This window comes from Schistocerca nitens, chromosome 4 (genome assembly GCF_023898315.1).
Source record: "Schistocerca nitens isolate TAMUIC-IGC-003100 chromosome 4, iqSchNite1.1, whole genome shotgun sequence".
Taxonomy (NCBI): Eukaryota; Metazoa; Arthropoda; class Insecta; order Orthoptera; family Acrididae; genus Schistocerca; species Schistocerca nitens.
In genome coordinates this window covers 460,099,037-460,123,857 of record NC_064617.1, presented here as the reverse complement: position 1 = coordinate 460,123,857, position 24,821 = coordinate 460,099,037, and positions in this window count along the sequence as shown.

The window sequence follows — 24,821 nt, the reverse complement described above, 5'->3', positions numbered from 1 at the left end:
TAGAGATAAATGATACCAACTGAGTTATCATGTTATCACACACTAGCAGCAATATGAGGGGAGCACACCCATCTGATGTATGAGATGCTTCCAAAATGCCCAGACCAAGACTTGAATGAAATCTCTGGCATGTCTGCTACCTCCACCACTTCACCACTTCAGCTTTCCCCCCCCCCACCCCCCACCCCACCCCCACCCCCACCCACCCCCAACCCCACCCCCTTCACCACCATCTACCCATCAGCACCCAGCAACCCTTAGCCAAGAGTAGCGGAGCATAGTCCTGTTATAAATAGTATTGCATCCACGGTACTTCAACATTTCACCAGAAGATGATGAGAATTACACTCTTCTAAATGTTTCAGTATTTTAACACTTCCACCTGGCTGGAAACGCAAGAACTTTTCATCAGTCTAATATAAATTCCTTTTCTTCTGATGGGGTGGAGCTGACTTCCTCTGGGGCATTGACTGTGAAGTTTAAAGCCACCACACTGGCTTACGTATGACCATGAAAGGAGAAGCCCACTGACTACAGGAAACAAACAAAAGCACTTGCTGTTGTTCTGACCTGTCTCATTCCAATTTCACCTCATCCAAATGGACCAGCATAACCCAGTAAGCTTCAAGAAGAGCAGCGCTGTGGAAGTTTCAAAAGAATGTGTGTATGGAAATACAATGCTGTCCCTGACCAGTCTCTAATAATAATGAAAATTGGGAACATCGAGTGTTCATTTCTTCATACATCACTAAAGGCTGCATAATATTAAGAGGATACTAAATTGAAAACCAAATGCCATATAGGTATCAAGTCTAAAAATATAAAGAAGGGGTGAGATCTACAAGAGAAGATGATGACATTGTCACTTGTTTGTATGTCACATGTACAATAGTTTTGTTTGGGCTAGCAAAAGAATTTGATTAGATCCATTAGTGCACAATTTAGGATGTTTATTGTCCTTAGGTGGAGTACCAGTATTGAAGTATGTCATCTGACTGATCATAGAAACACCTGTGTCAATTAGGAATGTAGATGTTTCATTCTTATTTGATACAGGTAGGTCTAAAAGTATTTTTTGTGGAACCACCATAAGATAACTTCATCTAATTGGACATCCGTAGGACTCTGACAGATTTTCGCTATGGAACCTTGTGGAAACAGTTAGCTCTTGGTGTCATAATGAGGGCACTCTAGATGTGGAAAGACACTCTAGGTGTGGATGCAGTCAGGACAAATGGGCAGTGACTAAAAATGTTGCATCTAATGTCAAAATATTTATTCTTTAAGAATTATACATTTTATATGAGGCTGACCATTTAGCAGAGATGCTGAGTCACAGATAGGCACAAAAACAGACTCTCACAATTAAAACTCTTGGCCATTAAGACCTTCATCAACAATAGACCACACACACACACACACACACACACACACACACACACACATACACACACACACACACACCGAAACGCAACTCGCACACATGACTGCAGTCCCAGGCAATCGAAACCATACACTGCCAGTGTGGTTCAGTCACGTGTGTGAGTTGTGTGTGTGTGTGTGTGTGTCATCTATTGTTGACGAAGGCCTTAATGGTTGAAAGCTTTAATTGTGAGAGTCATTTTGTTGTGCCTATCTGTGACTCAGCATCTCCACAATATGGTGAGTAGCCACTTTCCTTTTCATAATATTGTAATATTCCATCCTGGATTTTCCATTGTTTGATTAGTATAAGGCTGATATGTCATACCATTATCAAGGGCTGCACCTATGGAGACCAGACTGCAGGTTAACTCTGAAACATCCTAAACCTTACTAACATATTTCTCCTTCAATATCTTTCCACTTTAAGCCAAAATATTGATATCTCCAAATTAAAAAGCAGAAATGTACTTCTCATCATTACATCATTAACATGAACAGCTCTTGCATCTGGAAATGCTTCATATGTCGTCAGTTCCTCATGTAGCCATGTATTATGATTTCCCAACTGTTCCAGTATGATTTGCATGTACAGTGACTTGGGTTATGATGATAGGAACACACACCTGACTTTGCTAAGTGATTTGGTTTACTACCAACTTTTTATTACCACTATTACTCACTGCATATGCCACCTTAACCAGATGCATTTATCCTCTCCTCAATTGCAGTATGAAAATAACTAAAAAGTATGTTACTGGCAGAGTCATCATATTCTTTTTAATTGATATTCTCATCAGGTACTCACTCTCCTGCAAACTGTAATTGACACATAAAGCCTTAGTGCTGACATCACATATCACAATATCATTAGATGCTTTCTTCTGCAAAGTGCATCACTGCTGCAACAGCATGTAAACACTGATTCCAATTTTTGTTCGTAAACTGACATTAGCTGGTCCCACATTATTTTTGATGTATTATAGTTCATTATGTAATATAATTGGCTACATTGAAAATCTACTCACCAAGCAGTGGCAAACCACACACATAAAGGAAGGTTGTAATTATGCAAGATTTTGATTTATGCAGCATAATTTTTTCCTTAGTTAACATGGCAAAGATGTGTTGTTGTGTCACATTTTGTACATACTGCCACCAGATTGCTGTGCATGTCCTTTTCAGATGATTCTTCAGCAGTTTGCTTATGCCATTGAGGGTGATCCATACAATGTGTGATTTTTAGCATAATACACACCTAAAACTTTTAAAAAATCTAATTTTAAATATCTTTGAGCTTGTTTATGCAACTAGTGTCACTTGCCAACTTGAAGTTATTTTTCTCTTAGACCATAGCTGGAAAATTTACCTAATGAGACACAATCACATACATATTCTTATCCTAAACATACATCTGCATCCACACTCTGCAAACCATTATGAAGTGCATGGTACAGGATATATCCCACTGTACCACTTTTTAGGACCTTGTCCCATTCCATTCACATGTGGAGTGTGATAAGAATGACTGTTTAAAAGCCTCTGTGAGTGCTGTAATTAATTTAATCCCTATGGGATCCATATATTGGGGGGGGGGGGGGGGGAGTAGTAGTATGTTCCTAGAACAATCATTTAAAGCTGGTTCTTGAAACTTATTAATAGCCTTTCTTGTGATAGTATATGTCTATCTTCAAGAGTCTGTCAGTCCAGTACTTTCAAAACCTCTGTAACACTTCCCTGTGAGTCAAACAAACCTATGACCATTCACACTGGCTTACTCTATATATGTTAAATATCCCCTGTTGAACAATATTCTGGTATGAGTCACATGAGAGATTTGTTAGCAATATCCTTCATAGATGGACTGTAACTGGAGTTAAGTATTTCTGATTTTGCTTTTTTACTCTCAATTTCAATTCCTGTCTCATTTGTGAGTGACTGAACACAACTCTGGTGCCACTAACAGCCTTTAGATATGACCAGAATTTCTTTGGGTTTTGTGAAAGGTCTCTGGATAATAATCTGCTCTCTTGACAGCCATGAACTCTTCATCTAGCATTTCTCTACCTATAGCCCTCTGCTCTGTTTTATGCCCATACCTGTCTCATTAGAAGCTTCTTTACAGTGACTGTTTATAGTGGAGGGTGCCTCCCATTATGAAAAGTTCTACTGGGTATGTACCTATACAGTGCAAGGTCAACTATTCTTCTAAACTTTAATCTTAGTACCCTCTGCATCGTGCTGTCCTGAACTAAAAATTTCAAGTTTTTCATTGAGGTATGACACTTCTGCTTCTTTGTCTAGTTTGCTGCACATATAAGTCTTTCTACTTGTCTTAATTGACCTTTGTAGTTTGGTATTCTTTGTTGCTATAACTGCTTTGTGGTCACTGATATCAGTTCATTGTGAACATCCTCAAAGAGCTTAGGATCATTTGTTGCCATTTCCATTATGAATGGTGTTTCAAACGCTCTAGTCTAAGTAGTTTTCAGAGAAGTATTTGACAGAGTAACTTATACAGATACAACACTCAAAGATACTGCCTCTTCATACATCAAAGAGTCTACAAAAACTAAGGGTGTGCAAAACTCAGAGTTCACAAAAACAGTAACCAACTGAACAGAAATTATTGACTAAGTTAACACTAAAATAAATTTCTCCTTCTTTTAAACAGCTTAACTGAAAAGAAAAATTGGAGTAGATGAACAGCAAGCCACAATCACTAAGATTTTCTAAAATGACAATTTCTTGAGTTATGCAAACAATATAACATGAGACCTTTTCACATATGGTATAACACGTAGGACCTGTCTAGGAACTATGGATTTATATGACTCAAATGAATAGTAGTGAAGTGCCTGAATGACTGACATGCAGGTACTTCTGCAAGGCATTATTGTCAGTGAGACCGTTTTTCTAAGTGTCGGCCTACACAGACCCACTCTGGACAGATATTTTAGAAAGTTACTGTACAACATAACCAAATACTCTGTCAATACCTTGCAACACTTTGCATGTGATTTGATTTTAACGCACGCAAATGTGATGACATGAGAGCTTTTATAGCTGATACAGATCTGCATCTTTCTACTACATTACTAGAGTCAGTAGGATCACAACTCTGTCACATGAAAGACAGAGATGACAGATTCAGAGGCCTTATATCACAGACTATCTTGATCCATTCAGTCAGTAAGACATTACCACCAAAATGAATATATTACTTCCCTTTACACATTTTCCCAAACTTTCATACATCCATACACAGGGTGAACATTAATAAAACCGACGAACTGCAGGGATGGATTCATGACTGGAACTGAAGAAAAAATATCCCATGAACGTGTCTGGAAATGCAGCATTGCCACAGTGGATGGCACTGACAAACAACAGTTCCTTGGACCATGTACTATGTGTTCCTTGTGTGTTGCAGATTGTATGACTTATGTAGCATACTGTAAGCAGCATAATGGTCCAGTATTCATGTCAGGAACAGGCCCAGATGGTGTTTGTGTACTGCCAAGCACATGGAAGCAGTCAAGAGGCTCCACAGCTACACCAAAATAAGTACCCTCACAGGTACCAACCTCATCACACATCATCTCAAGCCATTTTTGGGCATTCTTGTGACCATGGGTCCTTTCAGGCAGACGGACATCCATGGAGTTGGTGGACTGTGCATACACCAGATTTGGAGTACTGGGTTCTACAGAATACCTAGACAAACCCTAGTACTAGCTCCAGGCAAATGCCCCACCAACATGATGTAAGCCACAGTATGAATATGTGTATCCTGCATGACAAACACTATTATCCCTATCACCGGGCACTTTGAACAACTGTTGTGACATGGATGCATGGATGCGATGCAGCTCTGTGTTCCAGGACAATATGAATTTCAGTATTTTTGAAAATTTAAATTCTATGGGTGTGAAATAGTGGGGAAAGGCTTTTTTGTAACAATTTAGTATTAAAGAACTACAAAAGCATTTTAAACCTACATCTATTGAAACGGATATTTGACTTCTCAGTTAAAAAATAAAACAAATATTAGTTCCGTTGTGTTTGTAAATTCAAACACTAATGGGGTGAAATATGAGATGGAATGTTTTATGAAAATATTTCTTTATGAAACAGGGGATGAAATGTTTTACAAAAATATTCCATTATGAAATAGTGAGGGAAACGTTTTTTTAAATAAATTTTTGTTTAAGAATTGCTAAAGTATTTTTAAAGCTAAATCCATGAAAATTTGAATTTGGTTTCTCAGTTAAAAAAATATGTGTTTTACTGTTTTTGTAAATTCAACACCTATGGGGATGAAACAGGAGTTGAAAGTTTTTATGGCAGTATTTCATTGTGCAAGCATTTTTAAGCTAGATGTATGAAAATTTGTTTGGCTTCTCTATTAGAAATAAAAAATACCTATTTCACTGATTTTGGAAAGTCAACCCTAAGGAGGTGAAACGTTTTATGAAAATATTTCATAGTGAAAACATTTTAAAGTTAAATCTTTGAAAATTGGTAGTGGCTTCTTGGATGGAAAAGAAAAAAATATAGGCTTTATTGTTTTAGGTAATACAGCCCCTAAGGGGCTGAAATAGGGCTACACTGATTCACTGCCCAGCCCAAACCACTAAAGACAGAAATTTGAAATTTGGAGAGGATGTGTATCTTATACTGTAGGCATTGTTTAAGAGGAGATAGTTCGAAATTCCACTCCCAAGGGGTCAAATAGAGCATGAAACACATTTTGAAAAGATGCCACTATGAAGTCAATTTTGAAGCTACAACTATGAAAATTGGTATTTGGTTTCTCAATCACAAATGAAAATACGTTTCAGCACTTTTGGAACTTCAACCTCTAAAAGGGAAAAATGGTGGGCATTTTTAAAGCTAAATCAATAAATATTTGTATTTGGCTTCTCTGCCAGAAATTTAAAAAAAAGAAAAGAAAAGAAAAGAAAAGAAGAAGAAAAAAGAAAAGAAAAGAAAAAAAAACATGTTAACTGATTTGGGAAATTCAGCGCCTAAGGGGGTGAAATAAGGCTTATCAATTTTTAAGAATTTCACTACCTTAAATAAATATAAGCTAAATCTATGAATATTTGAATTTCACTTCTCAGTTGGAGATATAGAAATATGTGTTGTAGATGAAAGTTTCTATGGAAATATCATCACAAGAATGCAAAAGGAATGATTAACAAAAACCTTGTACTCCAACTACAAGAACTGCTGTTTGGTCACAAGTACGTCTGAAAAAGACCATGCTTCTATGGCCTTAATTAGCATGAAAGGTTTAGGTGCTGCAGTTTGTGATCAACATAAAAATTCATTTCAAGGAAAACAAAAATCTCTATGTAGATAGACTGTATAGCCTACATGAATGAGGCTAATTCAGTTCTACATAAAAACATTAATCATTCCATGAGTCACTGTCACATTAAAACTTACAGTATTACATTACAATTTGCATGCCTCATACCCCAGGCCCAAAGAACTGAATGTCAAACACATCCAAACTTATCCCATTACAGGAAATGCCAATGTAATGAGTTTATAATTTACGTTAGTAATCAAACTAAAAGGTAACTGGCCTGTAAATGTATGATACTCTTGGTGAATGACACTGCTTCCCTTATCTGGTGGAAACTCTAACAGTTCCTTTGTACATAGAGACTTTGCACTATCCTGATTTCATTTGACTGTTTCCATTTATCCAAACAGACTTAAATCTCTACATTTGACCACATCCACACCAAAACTTCACTCCATAAATCTCTCAAGAGCTCCCTCATACAATCAACACTAATACTAGCAGAGTGAGAGGCTCTTTAAATCTTAATACATGGAAACTTTCCAAATTTCACCAGTAGCAAAATTTGACTCTTGTCAGTACTTAGTTTTGCAACTGAACTGTTTAGGGGTATATAAAGGGTGTATATAACTACCCTGCTATATAAAAGATACCTATAATTCCCTCCCCTGACTCTACATAGTTCCTGTCCCGTTACTACACGATGCCCTGCTTGTCACTATTGATGCTACCTCTATTTAGACTAACATTCCTAATCCCTGTGGATTTATCACTATTGGACACTACGTTACCCAATGCTCAATGAATTCCAAACCAACAACCTTCTTCCTAGTCACCATGAGCAACTATAACCTCACCAACAATTACTTCTCCTTTGAAGGCATTACCTACAAACAAATCCGGGGTATAGCTATGGGCACCTGCATGGCACCATCCTATGCCAACCTACTCAGGAGCCAACTAGAGGAATCCTTCCTAAACACCCAGAATTCTAAATCCCTCACTTGGTTCACATTCACTGATGACATCTTTGTGATATGGATCGAGGGTGAGGACACACTATCCACATTCCACCAGAACCTCAACAACTTCTCCCCCATTTTCTTCACCTGGTCCTACTCAACCCAACAAGCCACCACTTCCACCTCAAAGATGGCTACATCAGTACCTCCATCCATATCAAAGCTGCTAACCACCAGCAATACCTTCACTTCGACAGTTGCCTCCAGTTCCATACCAAGAAGTCCCTTCCATACAGCCTAGCCACCTGTGGTCATTGTATCTGCAGCGATGAGCGGTCCCTCTCAAAATAAACTGACAGTCTCATTGAAGCTTTTGCAGACCATAACTATCCTCCCAACGATATACAAAAACAAATCTGCCATGCCTTACCTTTCCAGTCTCCCACCACCCCCCAGAGTCCCATCATCTGGCCACATAAGAGCATTCCCCTCATAACTCAGTACCACCCAGGACTGGAGCAACTGAACCACATTTGGTTTCGACTACTTCTTGTCATACCCTGAAATGAGAAATGTCCTGCCCACTATATTTCCCACCCCTGCCACAGTGGTATTCTGCCATCCACTGAACCTACACAATATACTTGCCCATCCTTACACAACCCCTGATCCCAACCCCTTACCTCATGGCTCATACCCTGTAATAGACCTAGATGCAAAACCTGTCCCATACATCCTCTTACCACCACCTACTTTAGTCCTGTCACTAACATCACCTATCCCATCAAAGGCAGGGCTACATGTGAAATCAGTCATGTGATTTACAAGCTAAGCTGCTACCACTGTGCTGCACTCTATGTAGACATGACAACCAATAAGCTGTCTGCATGAATAGCCACCAACAACCTGTGGCCAAGAAACAAGTGGATCACACTGTTGCTGAGTACGCTGCTAAACATGACATCCTTCATTTCAATGACTGCTTCATAACCTTTGCCATAGGGATCCTTCGCATCAACACCAGCTTTTCTGAACTGCACAGATGGGAAATTTCCCTGCAATACATCCTACATTCCTGTAATCCTCCTGGCCTTAACTTTCATTAGTCACTGTCCACCCATCCAGCTCCTTCCCTGTTCTCATTCCAGCACTACACAGCCATCATTCCACCATCACAAACAGTCTTCTTACTTCACTCCTTTTCCACTACACCCCCCTCTTTCTATCCCCACCTCTCCCTGCCCACTGTCTAACCTGCAGCACTAAACTGTCCGCCACCCCTACCATAATATCCCTCCCCTTCCCAGCCCCAGTGTCCTCCTTATCCCCTAGTAGTTGCCACTCCTATCATGCACAGGTGCTGCTATTCACAGTGTGGTTTCAGTTGCCTGAGTCTGCAGTCACATGTGTGAGATGTGATTGCATGTCTTTGTGTTGTGTGTGTGTGTGTGTGTGTGTGTGTGTGTGTGTGTGTGTGTGTGTGTCGGCTATTTTTTGATAAAGGCCTTAGGAGCTGAAAGCTTTATTTGTGACAGTCTTTTTGTTGAGCCTATCAGCAACTCAGCGTCTCCTCTATATGGTGAGTAGCAACTTTCCTTTTCATAATATTGATGCAGGTTGTATATGTGGACATGGAAAAAATATTCCTGAATTTTTCCCAGATTTCATAATTAATATACACTTTTTTCCTCATGAAAACAAACTTTTTCCATGAGAAATTAAAAAAAAATTGGAAAGATCTTAGATGTGTGGCAACAAGTACACTGCCTATTTTCTTATTACACTAAACTGCATATTTTTGTATTACTAAAGTATAAATTCGAATTCCACCACCAAACACAGCACGTTAGTTTCTGAAGCACTGAAATCTAGATTGCCTTGTGCTATTGTAAGCCAATCACGGATCATGTCACATTATCTCACCAGCCAATGACAGCAGATAATCAGATCATAGATCATGTGATGTAGTCAGCTAGTAGCAACGTCACTGTTAAGTAGTGGGAACACACAAGCTGGGAAAGTTAATGGTTTAAATTAATATAGAAGGTGATTATAATTAAACTTTCAAACTGTTGTAGAAACAACACCACTGGTCAGAATGATGTCAAATTACAACAGAATAAAATCGTAGAAGGGGAAAAACGTAAGGCAGAAGAAAAATAAATAGTTACAAAATGTAACAATAGGTTGTGCTTGTAAGAATTATAATTTAATAGTGGTCGACTACAAATGACAAATGAATCATACAGCAATGCCTGAGGTGTACATTTGACATCAAACAAGCTGTGCTACTCAGTGTGTATGAGTGTACAGGTGTGTTACTGTTAGTTACAAAAGCATGTCCACTACAGCAAGCGGAAAAATCACTTATAAATGTCCTGAGGCCAAAACCCACATAAAAATCATCAATCACATTGGTTTTTAATTGTCCTGAGGCCAAAAACTGCATAAAAGCATCAGTCAAAATGAAATCGTATTATTAATTTCTGTGTGACTGGCGCAAAACATGTTTAATATGATGTCCACCATTTTCTGCAACAAGTTGAAATCGAGAAATAGCATGTTCCCAACTGACTGAAGTGATTTTGGGGTCACATTCAGAATGTGTTGTGCAATGCATGCCTTCAATACAACTAAGTTTGCAATCGGAACACTGAACACAATATCTTTCAGATAGCCCCACAGCCAGAAGTCACATGGATTACGACCACGTGATTGGGATGGCCAGGCTATAGGGAAATGGCAGCTGATAGTTGTAGCATTTCCGAAATTGTGCTTCAGCAGATGCTTAACTGGATTTGCAATGTGTGGAAGTGTGCCATCTTGCATAAAAGTAATCCCATTCACACATCCACGCTGTTGGAGAGCTGCAGTGACGTGGTTGCACAAAAGACACTCAAAGCGCTTACCAGTGATGGTGCAGATAACAGGACAGGAAGTACCTGTATCTTCAAAAAAATATGGCCCTATGATAAATGATGCTGTAAATCTGCACCACACAGCGGTTGATTTGCATGTGGGCTTCGTCTGTCCACAAAATCTTCCACAGCCAATCATTGTCCACTTCCATGCGAGCAAGAAATTCTAAAGCAAAGGTCTCTCTTGCTGGCAAGTCAACAGAAGTCAACAGGAAGCAACTTGTGCATGGGACTAATTTTCAATGGGTAGTGAAGAAGGATGTTTTGTAGGATTTTACACACTGTGCTCTCAGGTATGTCCAATGTTCGGACAATTCTCCATGGACTACACATTTTTACACCACTACTCATCTCCTCCTGCAATGCCGTAGCCATTGCTTCCATTGACGTCGAATCAATTTGTTTCCTCCCTCTACCAGGTTGCACATCAAAAGAACCCGTCTTTTCGAATCTCTGAATCATTTTCTTGAGACACATTGCATTCATCAGACCAATGCCTTTTTTCAAACCCTTCAGTGTCTGGAACTTCTTCAGAGTGATGTATGCACAGTCATCATTCTTGTAATACAGCTCTACAAACAGAGGGTGATCCTGCATTGAGACAGTCATGGCAAACATCACAGATGCAAAAGGAGGAAAAGCTGTGTACCCAGCATGTTTATACCAGTTTCAGTGGGTCATCCACATGACAGGTGTTTTCACTTACATATTTTGACAGATACAGTACCATCTATTGATCAATTTCCACACTATTTTTCTTCATTTGCCAAACATTTTCCCCCTTCTCCAATAATATTCTGTTGCAATTTGATGTCATTCTGACCAGTGGTGTTATTTCTACAGTTTAACTTTAATTATAATCACCCTGTACATAGTATAGCTACAAGAAAAGGTAAATTTTCATATAGAATACTGGTCTCGAAGATTCATAAGCTACAATAAAAGCTATAATATTGGTCTTTTTTTCTTGAGCTACACTTCAAGATACATCACACAAGTGTGACAGTAAAATTTTAAATAATGACATAGATGTCTGGCCTTCTGGGCTCAAAATTCTTCTAACTGGCTAGTCCTCAAAGAACGTAATGCTTTCCAAACCACCATTTGCAATATTTTCCTGTGACCTATTAGAAATACAGGGTGACAATTATTGACCTATATGAAAAAAAAAAAACATAAATTAATTACAAACTACAGCATGCACACACCTTTATCCAACACATACATCTCACTACATACATTCAGATTTAGATTATGACATGTTCAATACGCCTACCATCATTGGCGATGATGTTGCACAGATGAATAGCGAAATTCTGCCTGACCCGCTGAAGTGTTGAAACACTGATGCTGTCAAAGACCTCCTGAATGACTACTTTCAGCCCAGCAGTGGTTTTGGGATTTTTGCTATACACCTTGTCTTTAATAAAGCCCAACAAAAATGAGCTGCATATGTTCAGATAAAGAGAATATGGCAGCCAATGGAAGGCCACATCAGTAGCCTGTGGGAACCTCAGAGCCTGAATGCAGCACCCAATTTCCCAGGACATCAAGCACCCTCCTGCTTCAATGGAGTTGAGCTCCATCTTGCATGAACCACATCTTGTAGAAATCAGGACCACTTTGGATGATGGGGACAAAACCATCTACCAAAACCTTCACATATCATTCAGTAGCCACCGTGCCATCAAGGAATATCACACCAATTATTCCATGGCTGGGCGCTGCACACCACACAGTCACACATTGAGGCTTAAGAGAGATTTGTCAATAGTGAAATGGGGATTCTGATTCCCCCAAATGCACCAATTTTGCTTACTGAACCCATCCAAATGAAAGCGTGCTTTATCACTATACCAAATCATACAGCACATACTAATTCCCATCATGCCCCATGGCCAACTGTGCAGTTTGAACATTCTAATGCAAAGCGTTAAGAAGTAATTACACTTTTATTTCATATACTTCAATAACTGTCAGCCCATAGGTTCGTTTCAGCAGTTGTTAGAGAGCACCAGAAAATAGGCGTTCTGCGGGTGTGCAGCTACGATGACATAGGAAGCCATATGTTCATACATATAAAGCATTAAGAGATCTTACATTATGTCATAAAGGAAACAGGAGATCAGAGGATACTCCAGGAGCTTCAAAATTTCGTAAACCATACTGTGAGGGCTATTCAATAAAGAACGATCAGAATTTTTTTATGGTCATAATTTCTCACACTAAAATTAAATCTTATGATATTCTGTTAGCTTAATGTGCAACAAACACGATATAGCAGTTTCATTGCTGGGACTCCTGGTTCCTGCCTGTGAGAGGCAGGTAAGGTCAGATATGTTCAGTATCGCCTACCGCTGCAATGGAGGAAACACACGAGGAACAATATGCAGCTTTGAGATTCTGTTTTTGTCTCAACAAATCTTCAGCTGAGGCCTATACAATGTTACAGGAGACCTATGGAGAGTCTGTTCTTCCATACAGCAGAGCTTGAAAGTGGTTTAAAATGTTTAAGGAGGGGAGACAGTCAATTTCAAAGGAAGGTGGACATAGTGCTCCAGTTACTGCTCTTATGGAAGAAAACATCAACAGTGCTGCTGTCATTGTGAGAGAGGATCAACGAATTACCTTAAGATTACTTTCTGAAATACTGAACATTTCATTGGGTGCCACCCACAAGTTGGTGATAGAAAAATTACACGTGACACATGTTTGTGCATGATGGGTCCCAAGACTGTTGATTCCTGAACAAAAGGACATTCGGGTGCAGGTCTGTATGCAGTTAAAGTTCATGTTAGAAGGAGATCTGGAGTTTCTTTCAAATCTAATCACTGCTGATGAAAGTTGGCTACAACATTTTGATCCTGAGAGCAAACGGCAAAGCTCAATATTGAAACCTTCTTCATCACCAACCCACAAAAAAAAAAAAAAAAAAAAAAAATTAAATAAATAAATAAATAAATAAAAGTGGTTGCTTCTGCTGGGAAAGTTATGGTCATCTCATTCTTTGACACTCATAGAATGGTTTATCCCATGTTGTACCTGCACACACCTCAGTAACTGAACAATACTAAACGGATGTCCTGAAAACATTGCAAGTCCTATCAGGCATGAGAGACCACATTTCCATGAAGCAGGCTGTATGCTGCACCACGATAATGCACAGCTGCATATTGACAATGTTGTTGCTGAATATCTTGCAAAAATAACCGTGAAGTGCATCCGTCAAACTTCCTATAGTCCAGATTTAGCCCCTTGTGACTTTTTTCTATTCCCTAACGTGAAGAAATGCCTTCGTGGGAGGCATTATCAATCATCAGAAGCAGTGGTGAAGGCTTCAGAGGCAATTTTGAAGGACCTCTCAAAAGATGGTTTCCAGCATGTATTTGAAGACTGGCAGAAATGCTGGGACAAGGGCATCGCATTCATGGGAGACTACTTTGAGAAGGACCATCAAAATTATGAGGATAAGTGAAGGAATGTTGTCAAACAAAGTTATGATCATTCTTTATTGAACAGCCCTCATACAGTGAATAATTTGGCTTTAAGTGCACATTTGTATGTCCAGATTCACAGTGAAGGAGGCCCTGGTATTAAGGTTTTCAAAATGGTTCAAATGGCTCTGAGCACTATGGGACTTAACTTCTGAGGTCATCAGTCCCCTAGAACTTAGAACTACTTAAACCTAACTAACCTAAGGACATCACACACATCCATGCCCGAGGCAGGATTTGAACCTGCGACCGTAGTGGTCGCGTGGTTCCAGACTGTAGTGCCAAGAACCGCTCGGCCACTCTGGCCAGCATTAAGGTGGGTTTAGATATGTAAATTTTCTTGGAGTATGGTACCATATTATCTCATGTTTGGTTCTTTATTATGGCACAGTGCCATTCGTGCCAGAAGATGAAAAAGTGCACTTGAAATTCAGCGAACAGTTCAAACTACCCAGTAGTGTGGAATGAAACATTTCATTTCAAATAAATGGAAAGGATTAATAAAAGACAAAATTTCTTTAATGAACTGACAGAAATGAATTCATTCTTCTGCAAGGTGATTAATGCTTGACTGCCAAAAACGTGGAAATAAAATAAACTCACAAAACAAACTAATAAAATGTTTTAGCCTTCTGTAATTATATTGAATTCTAATTCACACGACAGCTTCCAGCCACAGATATCTGTTTTGTTTTTATTTGACTTGAGAAATGTAAATGAAGAGCAAACAGCAAAATCACTAAAAGTAAACACAGGTCATTTAGAGATTATTCCCTTCGCCTTACAACCCAGACTGCTTTGCGCATGCATAAACATGGCAACTTGGAAACACCAGAAAAATGCTTCCAGGTAGCATTTGGCTGCTTGCCGATACATGTTAATAGCCATGCTTCAAGTAGCCAGATGCGACAGAAGGTAACTTACTGCTCATATGTGTTGTAAATGGCCTATTTGCAGCTTACGTTTTCCTTCTCTCATTTATGTTTTATTACTGCAGTATTATTCCACAGCAGCAGAAAACAATAATTTTCTTTGTTAAAGTATCAGTTCTTACCAGTCAAAATTACAAATATTTAGCTGAAAATTAAAACAATGAAAAATTCCTGGTATTCTAAAAAAAATTCCTCGATTTGCCATGGTTTTATTCCAGATGAAAAACTTCCTCTTTTTTCCCCACATTTCCTGGTTGTCCCAGGGTGTATGCACCCTATATAACACAATCATTGGCTCCGCCTGCACTTGAAATTATAATTTTTCCATTTTCATCATCAAGCACTGTAAATGACAGAGATGGGTCATAATACCTAAAGTCAACCACTGTCAAAATAAATTATACTGAATATCCCAGTCTCTGAAAAACAAGAACAGAATTTAGGCAATATTGCATTAAGCAAATATCTAATTATATTTTCCTTGCTGAGGGAAGGTTTCTTTGTGCCCTCACAAGACACACTTAGGAAAAAAATTTCCAGTGTCCTCAATCATGCCCTCATACCCAGTTCACAAGGGACAGTACGGTAACCTAGTGAAAAGCATTTGCATTCTGTACTTGAAACCAATTAAAATTTCAGGTTCACTTACAGTGAACTATGTCATAATTGTAACATTATATGCTCAAATTAATCTGACATCATCAGACATCTTATATATTTATCCATATCTACATATATACTCTGCAATCATCATGAGGTGCACGTTAGGGGTACATCTTATTGTACCAGTTAGTAAGATCTCTTCCTATTCCATACACATACAGACTGCAAAAAGAATGATTGTTTGAGTGTCTGTGTGCGTGTAGTAACTATTCTGATCTTATCCTCATAATCCCTATGTGAGCGATATTTAGGGCATTGTAGTATATTCCTAGAGCAATTATTTAAAGCTTGTTCTTGAAATGTTGATACACTTTCTCAGGACACTTTGCGTGTATATTCAAGAGTTTTCCAGTTCAGTTCCTTCTGTATCTCTGTGTCACTTTCCCACATGTTAAACAAACCTGTGACTATTTGTGCTGCCCTTCTCTGTATACGTTCAATATTCCCTGTTAGGCCTATCTGATAGGGGTCCCACCACACTTGAGCAATATTCTAGAACTGGTCGCATGAGTGACTTGTAAACAATTTCCTTTCTAAACTGATTGCACTTCCCCAATGTTCTACCACCTGCTTTACCCACAACTGAACCTATATGATCTTTTCATTTAATATCCCTACATTTAATATCCCTACATTTGAATAAGTTGACTGATTCCGTTAGTGACTCACTCATATTATAGTCACAGGATATTAATTTTTTTTTTCATTTTGTGAAGTGCAAAATTTTGCATTTCTGAACATTTGAAAGAAGTTTCCAATCTCTGCCCAGAGAAAGCACACGTGTGCAGACAGCTTTAAGGCAGGAGTCGCAGCTAGGTGCCGGGAGGAAGCAGACGTGTGGTGACAGTTGACTCACTGCCCCATACCAAACCTTAGCACGTAAATGAGAGAAGATATATAATGATTTCAAATTGGTTTTGTTAGATAATATTCAGAGTTAGGATTTGTATGCCCAAGGTTTGACACAGTAAGCGTTTGGTAAAATTTTTGTAAGATCTGACTGAATATTTATGCAGCTTCTTCCAGATAGTACTTCATTATAGATAACTGCATCATCTTCAAAAAGCCTGATTTTACTATTAATATTGTCTGCAAGGTCATTAATATACAATGTGAGCAACAATGATCCCAACACACTTCCCTGGGACACATCCGAAGTTACTTCTACATCTGATGCTGACTCTCCATTCAAGATAACATGTGTCCTCCCTATAAAAAAGTCTTTAATCTAGTCACAAATTTGACTTCATACCCCCTATGATCACACTTTTGACATAAGTGTAGGTCTCATACTTCAGAGATCAAGAAATAGAGCATCTACCTGATTGCCTTGATCCAAAGCTTTCAGAATGTCATGGGAAAAGTGCGTGTTGGGTTTCACGTTTGATGTTTTCAAATCCATGCTGATTGCCATTGAGGAGGTTATACTTTCAAGACACCTCATTATGTCTGAGCTCAGAATATGTTCTAAGATTCTCCTACAAATCAATGTCAAGGATACTGGACGGCAATTTTGTGGACCACTTCTACTATCCTTCTTGTAGACAGGTGTGACCTGTGCCTTTTTCCAAGGAATGGGCACAGTTTTTTGTTCAAGAGATCTGTGATATATTAAAATTAGAAGAGTACAGAATCTGACAGGAATTCCATCAGGCCCTGGAACTTTGTTCAGTTTTAATGATTTCAGCTGTTTCTCAACACCACTGACACTAATACTTATTTCATTTGTCTTTTCAGTAGTATGAGGATTAAAATGGGGCAATACTCTTGCATTTGTCCTAATCATCAGTACCATAACACTTAAGGATTTTGAATAATTTACTGCATATCAGGAAGATTGGTTGCTGTTTTGCAACATCTTTGGATAATAATTCAAATGAGCTGATGGAAACCATACAGATTTTGGGGGCTGATCAGAAACAGAAAATCTTACATCATGAAACACATGCCATCCTCGATGTATCCAGGGGCTTGATGTATTCACAGATGTACTTAACATACACTGTAATGGTAAAAGCAACTACTGATGAACTTCATAACTGAAGAACCTCCTCCTAACCCTCCTCCAAATGATAATATCGAACAGTACACATCGGTTTATGTCACAACTCTTTCAAGCTTCCTGTCAAAAGTATTGCACAAGTCATCTGATTTCTGGAACCATTCCAGTCCAGCACCAATAAGGAAGCAAAGAATTAGATCAAACAACCAATGTGTTAAAGATAAAGGTAATCTGTTAAGATGCAGTAAAGCACAATTTACAATTTGCTTATAACTTATAGGGCTACATCTATGTTTTGGAGAAGCTCAAGCAAACTGCTCCTGTACTGGTACAATCATGGACATTGCTACCCTTGCTGCAACAGCCTGAGCCACACTATCAGTTGGAATGGACATACCATATCTGCCTGGAAACCATGGCTCTTCTGTGGCTGTTTGTCTTGTCTTTCATTTCACTACGTTTGATATAGCCCTAAGTCTGTTGTTCGAATTACTGATTTCTGGCGTATGTGCATGTTTCTTGATTTTTAATAACTTTTCTCAGTAATTCTGAATAGCTTTGGTAGTTTGCAACAACTTGAGGAACTTTGCTTCTTCTTTCCAACAGAAACATTTGCCCACTCATTTCGCAGGATACCTTAATCTCTCTAGTGATCCATGGCTTTTGCACATGGCTTTTTTAATGTCCTTTCTGTTTAGCTTTTGTTGAAAGCTATTTTCAAATAGTGATAGAGATTTTCATGCGATAGATAAAATTTTATGTTAGCATTTGGTTCATTACAAATTTCAACCCAAGTCATCTGTTGTAAGGCGTTCTTAAAAATATTTGTTCTGGAGTCATTAATTATTCTAACTGATTTCCACTAAGGAGCATCCATACTGTAGGGCACTATATCCTAACTAACTGTGCATCATGATCAAATAGAGCATTTGTTACTGGGTAAACAGTTATTTTCTTGCTTTGAACTTCACCAAAGAAAACATTAGCAATTGGAGTCCTACTGCCTTTAGCCACAGATGTTGGAAAGTTAATTCCTGAGATACGAGGGTTGTTTTTTAAGTAAGGGCCGTTCGCGCGTATAGTCCCATAGTTCGCGCGGACGCCGCAACAAGCCACCGCGCCACTTGCCGGCATCCTTCCCGTTCACACTGATGCAAGTTGCAGCTCTGTAGCTGACGTGTACGCATCGCTGTGCTACTTTATAATGTTTACGATTATTGAATCGCCCGCCGCGTGTGACATACGGTCAGTGATACGTTTTTTGACCGCGAGAAGCCTATCAGCTGCAGAAATTCATCGTCAGTTAACAGAAGTTTATGGCTTGAATGCAATGAGTGAAGGTAAAGTGCGTCAATGGGTTAGAGAGTTTAAAAATGGCTGTCAAAACGTCCATGACGAAGAACGCTCAGGCCGGCCCTCTGTGATCACTGATGATTTGGTGGCTGCAGTCGAAACAAAAATTCGTGAGGACAGAAGTTCACAACTTCCACTCTTTCTTTGGAATTTCCACAAGTTTCAAGATCGGTTTTGTACAAAATTGTGTCTGAAAACCTAAACTTTAACAAACTGTGTTCTCGGTGGGTACCCAGACTCCTCACAGAGGACCACAAAGGGAAGAGATTTGCCACTTCATTGGACTTTTTGATTCGTTACGAGGAAGAAGGCGATGACATGTTGAGTCAAATTGCCACTGGAGATGAAACATGGGTATCCCATATCACTCCCGAAAGCAAGCGACAATCGATGGAATGGCGACACACAACCTCACCCGTCAAGGTCAAAGCCAAACAGACGCTGTCAAAGCGCAAGATTATGGCAACTGTGTTCTGGGACCGGCGCGGTGTTTTGCTAGTGGACTTTATGCCACGAGGAACGACAATCCATTCAGATGCCTACTGTGCAACTCTAAAGAAGCTCCGCAGAGCAATTCAAAACAAAAGGCGCGGCATGCTGACAAAAGGAGTTTTGCTCCTGCACGATAACGCTAGGCCTCACACTTCTCATAACGCTAGGCCTCACACCTCTCAAAAGACTCGGCATTTGATTGATTCTTTTGGCTGGGAAGTTTTGGACCATGCACCATACAGCCCCAACCTTTCTCCTAGCGAATTTCACCTTTTCCGGTACCTGAAACACCATCTTGGCGGGCAGCGCTTCAATGACGACGATGAAGTGAAAGCGGCCGTGAACTCTTGGCTGTCGGAGCAGGCGGCCGAATTCTTTGAAGATGGAATTAAAAACTTAGTTGTATGGTGTGACAAGTGCTTAAATAAACAAGGCAACTATGTAGAAAAATAGGTAAAAGTGTGTAGAATCAGAAAATAAAAGTTTTTATACAAAAGTATTTGTATCTTTTTTTAAAAATAAAGACGGCCCTTACTTAAAAAACAACCCTCGTAAAATTGTGGGAACCAAATCCAGTTTCCAGATCATTTTTCCTGACTGAATCCTTTACAAAATTTACATTGAAGTTACCACAGACTATTAACTGATTGCTTCTGTCTGACAGATAGCATAGTAAGGCATCCAGATTCCTCATAAACAGTTCAAAATTTCCCAGCGGGTACCTATATCTAAAAGGTAACTATTTTTCAGGACTAATTCACAGGCACACATTTCTATGTGCTGAATACTACAAAATGTACTAGTCTCAATGTTTTCGAACTTGTGTTTTGCCTTAATATGTGTAACAACTTCTCCTTTTCCCATATTCATTCTGTATAAGCAAGCCGCTAGAGTGTAATATTTTAGAAGTAACTTATTTAACCCTGTGGTTATGTGGTGCCCAGACAGGTGTAGCTCATCTATCTTTTCAGAGCTCTCAAAATTTTCCAAATAGACAGGAAGCTCTTCTACCTTATTACTCTAATATTTTAATGAAATAAGCTAACCTCACTTTTCTGTGCATTCTTAAGCATTCGGTAGAGCTCTTCTGTTATTTCAACTTCTTCCAAAGCAGGATGCCTTACCTCATGGGATGAGAAGGAAAGACTCTTCTTTCCTTCTGATCCTGTATGGTAAGTCTCCCCTGATTTGCAGTTGTGGGTGACTTTCTCAAAATCTACCACTTTTCCTAGACTTCTCCACTCCTTTTCCTTCACCCCCCTTCCTTCCCTTTCAACCCTTCGACTAAAGAAGGGGCCACTGTCTCTGCGAAACTGCATAATTAAGACAACTATATTTTGTGTATGTGTGCTGTCACTGCTTGGTGAATAGATTTTTTATCTATCTAATTGAATATTTATGCAGCTTCTTCCAAATAGTACTTCATTATTGATAACTGCATCATTTTCAAAAAGCCTGATCTTGCTATTAGTATTGTCTGCAAAATCATTAATGTACAACATGAGCAACAATGTTCCCAATACACTTCCCCGGGGAACTGCCAAAGTTACTTCTACATCTGATAATGACTCTCCATTGGAGACAACATGCTGTGTACTCGTTACCAAAAAGTCCTCGATCCAGTCACGGATTTCACTTGATACCCCACATGATCATGCTTTTGACAATAAGCATAGATGCTGAGTCAAATGCTTTTCACAAACCTAGAGACACTGCATCTACCTGGTTTCCTTGATCCAAAGCTTTCAGTACGCCTTGTGAGAACAGTGTGAGGTGTGTTTCACCTGATTGATATTTTTGAAATCCATGCTAACTGGCAATGAGGAGATTATTTTGTTCAAGATATCTCATTATGTTTGAGCTCAGAATATGTTCTAAGATTCTCCAACAAATCGATACCAAGGATATTGGATGGCAGTTTAGTGGATCACTTCTACTATCCTTCCTGTAGAAAGGTGTGACCTGTGCCTTTTTCCAAGAATTGGGAATGGTTTTTGTTCACAGGATCTATGATAGATTATAGTTATAAGAGGGGCTAATTCTGCCACAAATTCAGTATAGAATCTGACAGATTCCATCAGGCCCTAGAGCTTTGTTCAGTTTTAATGATTTCAGCTGTTTCTCAACACCACTCACACTAATACTTATTTCATTTATCCTTTCAGTGGTATGAGGATTAAATCGGGACAATTCTCCAGGGTTTTCCTTTGTAAAGGAGCATTTGAAAATAGAGTTAAGCATTACAGTTTTTTCTTTGCTCCATTTCAGTTCCTGTCTCATTCACTAGGGACTGGACACTGACTTTGGTGCCACTAAAAGCTTTTACATGCAACCTGAATTTCTTTGGGTTCTGTGAATGGTCACTTGACAATATTCTGCTACGGTAGTCACTGAAGGCTTCAAGCAATGTTCTCTTGACAGCCAAACGCATTTCATTCAGCGTCCCTCTATCTATAGTCTACGCTTTGTTTTACACCAATTATGTGGTAATATCTGTTTCTTTAGATGTTTCTTTCCGGTGAGTCTATACCATGGAGGTTCCCTACCATTATAAAATGCGCTACTGGGTACGTGTACGTCCTGTGCATGGTCAACTATTCTTTTAAACTTGAGCCAGAGTTCCTCTAAATGCTCCTGCCCTGTGCTGAAAGTTTCAAGTTCTTCATTGAGATATGACACTATTTATTTTTTTATCTATTTTACTGAAGATATATATCTTTCTGCTTTTTTCAGTTGCACTTGGTACTTTGGTAATCATTGTTGCCATAGCCAATTCAGGGTCACTGATACCAGTTTCAGTGTGGACATCCTCAAAGGTGTCTCAACTACCTGTTGCCATTAGGTCCAATATATTTTCATCATGAGTGGGTTCCTAACTAGCTGTTCTAGGTGTTTTTCAGGGAGGGCATTTAGTAAAGTTTCACAGGATGTCTTACCACACCCACCAATAGCAGAACTGTAATTTTCGTAATTAATTGTTGGATGATTAAAGTCTCCAATGATGATAACAGTATGACTGGGAAAGTTATGTACAAGTGAGCTGAGGTTCTCTCTGATGTTTTTGGTTACATCAGAAGATGAGTCTGGTGGCAGATAGAACAATCGAACTATGATTTTATGCCTACCCCTGACACTGGCATCTTGCCCAACCAATCTCACAAGCAGCTTCAATTTCTGTGTCAGTGGATTTTTTTCTGCAAAAAATACACCACCTCCATTTCCCATTTGCCTATCCTTTCGATACACACTTAAATTTTCCCCAAAAATTTCACTGCTATTAATTTCAGGTTTCTACCAACTTTCTGTATGTAGTATTATGTGAGCTTCACTACTTTTCATGAGCACTTCAAACTCTGGCACTTTACTGTGAATACTTCGGCAGTTAACCATTAGGATTTTAATACTGTCACCTGTGGAATGCATTTCTTTTACTCTTACACTGATATTTCCAGTTTCCTGCAGCTATTGTTATATGGATTGGATGGAGAGTTGCTTAAACTAATAAACCCTTGCGTGAACCCCACACAGTCAGCTACCTAAGTAGCAGACATTGATGTGCAGTACACACATGACCTACGTGGGGGAACCCTACAGTTCTCAACCCTGCAGTGCAAGTCCAGGAAGTACCAACCTAGCTTGCCACAGAGCATTTGAAGTCTCTGGTTCAGTTGTTCCATTCAACTCAGACCCAAAAGCCCATGATCAGATATGGGGGCTATGCTGCAAATTGTGTGCTTCATTAAAATTCCATGCACAAAGCTGGTCTTGGCAACCTTCTCTGCCAGACACTGGAATGACCCAAAAATGACCTCAGGAGGCCAGACACCAGGTAACATTTGTTCCAACGTGCACCACAATCTACAGCTGGATGCATCCTATTCCCCAGAACTGCCAGAACAGCCTCTGCAACATGTTGAATAAGGCCGCCCGGTATACACACTGAGTGCATCTAGTGCCCTTTCCTGTCCTTTGCTGCCATTTCCCTGAGGGGTACCATCATTTACCATATGTTTCAACTGCCAATGAGTAATAGACCCCTACACACCTGACCCTAGACCCCTAACACCGGGCAAAACAGGTTTCCCTAAAACAGGTGAAGTGAGTCCCACTGGGCAGTTGGTTAGGGGGATCAGTACAACACCCTGTAAGGGAGGACACTGACCACTGACCACTGACACACCACTCACGGTCAAGTGGACAGGTAATGACTTATCCTGTACTTTCTGCAGAGGAGACAGGATCCACAGGAGTACCGAGATACCTCAGGTACACTTGAGGTACCTCGGTACTGGTATCACAGGTACATGACTCTTGGGAGCTTCACAGAGACACTGACTCGCAGCAGCTGCCGATCATCTGACAGTAGTCATGGTGATTACCAGCTGCTTACAAACATCAACCAACTCATCCCAGGTTTGAGAAAAGCATTCACAGTGGGGCTGTATTTTGGCTGGTGCAATGTATCACGAGGCAATGAATAAACAACTTGCTGTTTATGTTTTAATCTGTTGAGCTAGAGAATTATTAATTCTCTGTAAGAATTAAAGCACATCCACAAAATGAGATTTCTATTATGGCAACACAAACATTTGTGGTAAAAATTACTAATAACTAAATTCCAAACAGAATGCTATTTATTACAAATTGCTCTTAGATTATGCTATGGACAATGGTAGCTTCCAAAAATTTTCAAAAACGCACATTTAGTTGCATTCATGTTCAACAAAATTTAGGGGTGACATATACTTCAGCTGAAATGTGAACCACAAACACTGATTTGCTATGAATTAAATCATGTATCCAAAACACTCGTACCGCTAACTTACGAAAATGTAGTTTTGCAAGCTTCCAAAAATTCTGAACTAACCTATTTCTCACATACTTATACAACAAAACTATAGAAGGATTGTTTTGAACCACCCTCAAAAATTTTAAAAGAGCACAATTTAGTTTATGCCTACAGTTGACAATAACAATGCCAGTTTATAGCGGCAATCGCGAATCTTTGAAATTTCACAATATATCACGATACAAATGGGCACTAATATAATAAATATAAGATTACTCAGAAGAAGTGACGCAGACAGTAAAACATGTGAATCTAGAAATTTAAATCAACACATGACCTTGTACAAGCGGTCTCACACAAGGGAAAATTCCAAAGTCAGTTTTTATATATAAATAAACTTATGTATTGCACGGATCTCTTTCACTCATTTGATTCTGAACACACTTCTACACTGGTGTGCTGAAGAAGAACACTGCA